The sequence below is a fragment of the Mus caroli genome, unplaced genomic scaffold, assembly GCF_900094665.2.
Source record: "Mus caroli unplaced genomic scaffold, CAROLI_EIJ_v1.1 scaffold_6561_1, whole genome shotgun sequence".
Lineage (NCBI taxonomy): Eukaryota > Metazoa > Chordata > Mammalia > Rodentia > Muridae > Mus > Mus caroli.
In genome coordinates, this window is record NW_018389409.1 from 33,275 (window position 1) to 38,644 (window position 5,370).

Below are 5,370 nucleotides of genomic sequence, written 5' to 3' on the forward strand. Positions count from 1 at the left end.
GCTTTTACCCATGAGAGGGGTGTGTTCCACTAGATTTTTTCAGGTAACTATATAAGGCACTTGGTCTGGGTGCCCCAGGGATCCTGGCCTAAAAACTCTCTCCTTTCCTACTTTGATCACCTGCAGTTCGAAAATCCCTACAGTTGGCCATTTGGAGGAATAGAGAGTACTAACATGTTTTTCAGTCTATCGAATGTCCAAAACATCTCCGTCAGTCATAGTCCAAGAACATAGAACAAGGTACCAACAAACGCAGAGAAAAACAATCAACCACACAGACAGCTCGACCCTGCCACAGGTGGTCGACCAAGAACACAGAAAAAGACAATCAACACATAGTTTGTCCCTTCCATGGGCCCAGTTACAGACACCAGGTGCTTCTGCCCATAAGGCAGGAGCCAGAAAAACCAGGTTATAGCAAGTGTCGGCTCCTGCAGATATTGTCTTGATGGTTCCAGAAGGAGCAGAGCCTTCCCGGCTCCCTCCAGGGAGAACTGAAGCATTCTCTCTTCCTGTGGTCACGAACTTAAGGCACATCTGCCCATCGCAGTTGGCCGCACCAGACATCATAGGCTCTCTGAGACTCCTGACGCTTGCAAGCAAAAGTTCAAACAGACTTACAGACTCAGACTTTGACGAACAGAAAGACAAACAGGAACCACAGTGAAAGCTCAAGACCTCTGATTCATGGCTCCAGTGTGTTCCCACAAGGAGTCGCTTCCCGGCCAACACACCAAATGTAAGACTCCGGGGAGCCTTAGCTTATCAGGAACCCCCTGAGTGCACCACATGGAGCCTGGATCCATGCAAAAAGTAAGAGTAATTTTTTGTTCCAGTGCACTGGGGCCATCCCAGAACTGAAGGAGAGGCAGGGACCCCCAGCACCTGTTCATCGAGTTTTTATATGGTTTCCAGGGGCAGAACAGAGCATCAGCAACTAGGCACAATATGATTGGCAGAACAGTGCATCCTTTAAACCAATTGGTGTTTAGGTAATGAGGTGACAAGGACTTCCCTTGTCTGAAGGTGAGCAATGGTCAACCCAGTGAAATGTGTCCCCACCCACAGATCTGTTCCCACCCTGTGGTCTGAAAAATGCTAATTAGCCTCTCCCTTCCAGGGGGGTGAGTGTTTTATGACCTTCCCAAAGTTCCTATGCCGACCTTTTCACACTAAAAAGAATGAACTCATTAGAGGACAGTTAATATTCATTTTTTTTGGCATTGCTCAGGATTAAATGGCTTATTTCCATTGACCTTTTAATTATATTCATTATACCAATAGATTTCTTAATGCTGAAAGCTCTTCTTTGGGAAAACCCCTATGAGTCATGGTACATTGATTATTTATTATTCATTTATTTATTATTTAGTGTCATTCTATCCTACTAAGCAATAGTCCAATCCCATTGAAAGTCTTGGGGAAGAAGGATCTGTCCTGGGTTATATGTGTTTTCTTTGTTTGAGACATGGGTTTGTTATGTCCCCACCTTCAGTCGATTCTATGTAGATCAATGTGGCCTTGAACTCATTGTACTCCTCCTGCCTCAGCCTTGAGACTGTAGTTTTAGATCATCTCTTTGTCAGTATCTGCTACTGAGGTTTGATTGTGTTTTAGCGTAAACTCTCATTTAGAGGAATCAAAAACGATTTCCAGCTGATGAAAATGGCTCCACACCAAAGGTGTGCCTTAGTTAGGATTACTGTTACTGTGATGAAACTGCATGACCAAAGCAAGCTGAGGAGGAAAGGATTTATTTAGCTTAAGTTCATTCACTGTTCATCATTGAAATACGTCAGGAGAGGAACTCAGACACATTAGGAACATAGAAACAGGAGCTGATGCAGAGGCTATGGAGGGATACTGCTTACTGGCTTACTCCTAATGGCTTAGTCATCTTGTTTTCTTATAGAACCCAGGATCACCAGATCAGGGGTGGTAATACCTACAATGGTCTGGGCCTTCCCCCATCTGTCACTGATTAAGAAAATACGTTATAGGCCTGCCTACAACCTGACCTTATAGAGCCATGTTTTCAGGTGAGGCTACCTCCTATCTGATGACTATCTTATGTAAAATTGACATAAAATGACCCAGTACATGTGTGGCACTCACTTAGAATCCCAGCCCACTGGGACCAAAGGATCACTGGGGTATAAATTGAATTGTAGGCTAGCCAAGACTATACTGTAAGACCCTGACTCAGAGAGAGACAGTCAGAGACAGACAGAGAGACAAAGACAGAGAGAGAGGACAAAGAAAAAGAAGAAGACAATGATGAAGAACAAGAAGGAGGAGGAGGAGGAAGAGGAGGAGGAGGAAGAGGAAGAGGAAGAAAAAGAAGAAGAAGAAGAAGAAGAAGAAGAAGAAGAAGAAGAAGAAGAAGAAGAAGAAGAAGAAGAAGAAGAAGAAGAAGAAGAAGAAGAAGAGAAAAGGAGGGAAGGGAAATAGATAAGTAGAAAGGGTAATGGAGAAAGGAAGACAGGGATTCATGAGGACATTTGCAAGATTCTGGGAATACAAAATTAAAACTGGGAGGAGGTAACACACTTCAGATACTCCCTAGTGTGGAGACCACTGTGTTCTTGCCACCACCAATCATATTTAGGTATTACTCTGCCGATGCACCCTACAGAGCCCATATGGTACATCAGAGCTTTGGCCTCTGCTGTCTCTGGAGGCCAGAAGTCACTACAAATGGACCATCTTTCAGACTTCTGGCCACAAGCTCTGATCCTGAATAGCTGACTGATTCACACTGCATAGTGACCACATCTGAGTGGTGGATCCTGGAATTTTTGCTTAATCCTGGCTACAAAAGAGTCTGGGAAAGCAAATGTCTCTAAGTCACTGATCTGATGAAAGGAGACTTCTTTATTTGATGTGGATGGTTCTAGTGTTTGACAACACCAGAAGCAAACACACAGCTTGCTAGGTTGGTTTGAAAAATGGGGTGGAGAATTAAAAATTTGTAGGGTGGAGATAACTTAAATATCATTGAAATTGTTTTGTTAAAAACATATTCTCCCTATTATGTGTCTTTTGAGCCTGCAAGCACACATGGAGATCCGAGGACAAACGGATGGAGAGAATCAGTTCTTTCCTTCCACCAGAGGCTCACCTCAGGTCTTCAGGTTTGGCCACAAGTACCTCTATTCATTTTGAGTAACCAAATCATCTGTCTGTGAAGTTATAAAGATTTTTACACTTCTTTAGGAGCTAAGCCTTTGGCCACTGGCTCAGTTTTTTCCCCCTCATAATATACATTTGTCTGAATTTCTTGTTTAATTTCTTTTTTAGTATTTATATTTTTAAAACAATGCATAACTCTTTCAAATATTTACAGTTTTGAATCAAATAGAACAAGAATATAACTTTGATGATGAACTTGGAGCAGAAAAGTGGCTACATCCTGACTGTCCTCTGTTTTTTTTGTTGTTGTTTTTTTTTTATTGTTTTGTGGGAAAATCTGCTTTTTATACTTTGATTAGCCATGTTGACTAAGGGTTAGCACATTAATTAGTTTTTGCTAATTCATTTATGAAAATAGTGCATGAACTCACTATTTTGCTTATTTTCACACCATTAGATTCTGGAGAAACACACACACACAATTTACATATAAAGATTATGGGAATCAGTTCATGAAAAGTATAGGAGTTGAAAACTCCTACACTACATCCTGTGTAAGATGGAGCCCAGAAGCCTTATGCAGTTGTACATATCTTTAATCCAGGTGTTCTGGTGGCAGAAGCAAGAGGGTCTCTGTGAATTTAAGTCTACCCAGAGAGTTCCAGGACAGCAGAACTACAGAGATATTTGGAAGTTTCTAGAAATATGGAAAATTAAACTGGGAGGAGGTGGCCCACTTAGGTTCCTCCTCAGCAATGGAGACCACCTTGGTCTTGCCACTTCTGGGCACCACACATTAAGGCATTACACTGCCAGCTCACTGAATAGAGCTCCCATAGTACATCAGGAAAACAAAACCAAAGATGGAGACTTGCCAAGACCTCCAGTGTACAAACAGCAGAAGTTCTAGCTCATGAGAGAGGGGGTCTGTCCTCTACATTTCCTAAGTGGGCTGTCAATGTATTATGCTGTGGACTGGACTCAGTCCCTCAACCCGCAGGGAACCAAGGTTTCGGTATTCAAGTGGGCAAGGAGTTGGCGGGGTGACAAACAGACGCGAACACAAGGGAGTGTTGATCTGAATGTAATTTCTCAAAGTGAGCATCAGACTTACATTACAGAAGAAAACAAGGAAGTTAGGTGATACATTAAGGTCATCCAAGGTACATTGAGGTTACCAGATGCAAAATGACTCTTTACATGAAACAGAGAAATGCATACACAAAAGCTAACAGGAATCAGGTAGTGTTTACAACTGGGATAAAAATCAGTGTTTACAACTGGGATCAAAATCAGCCACAACTTAGGTTAGCTTATTCTTAGAAGCCAGGGGCAAGGGTTTCATTACCTTGCCATAGTTCCAATTCTAGTCTATTGTATAATTCACCTTCCATTCAGGCCACTGTAAATTTCTGTGTATGGGAGTGATTCAGCTGTTGTTCTAAGTATTTACTCTAGAACTAGCTCTGAGATTTCTCACTCTTTTTCCAGAACATTTTAATGCCTGATTCCTTTCACTGTCTAGACTGGAGGCATTTTGTCTGAATGAGTAGCATTCTTACTAAAACCAAACCCCAAGGTTGGCTCAATGATTTCCTAGGATATTGAAACACTGGTAGAGGCTAATCTAACTTAGCTATATGTTTAAAATCATTCCTTAGAGGCACTTATAATACAACAATATTGAAGGAAAGCACAAAGATCTGTTGACTAATGCAAGGACAAGTTTGGCGCATTCGTGCTATGGGATGCCAAAGCTCCAGGACACTGAGTTTCCATGAGACTGTTTGCCTTGGGACTGCGACCAAGCTTTTGGGCCTGCCACAGTTTTTACTGGAGTGGGTGTGGCAGTACTGGATGATGTTCACTCAAATACTGAAGGCAACTGTTCTGAATTCAGCCTGATGACCCAGATCTTAAGCTCTTCCAGGAACAGCCTCCCAGACACATCCAGCTGTCGTGGCTTCCCTTAGCCCAGGCAAGTTGGTACATGAAATGAACCATCTGTCAACTTGTGCTTTGGTCCTCCCTCCCTCCCTCCACCTGATTTCTCTTTTCTTCCTTGGACAGCAACTCATGTCTCAGGTGGGCCTCACACTTCCTATGCAGTGGAAGATGATTACTATGCCCAGTGTAGAGAATAAACCTAGGGCTTGGTGCAAGCCAGACAAACACAACATCCCCTGATTAGCACTTCTCTCTCTCTCTCTCTCTCTCTCTCTCTCTCTCTCTCTCTCT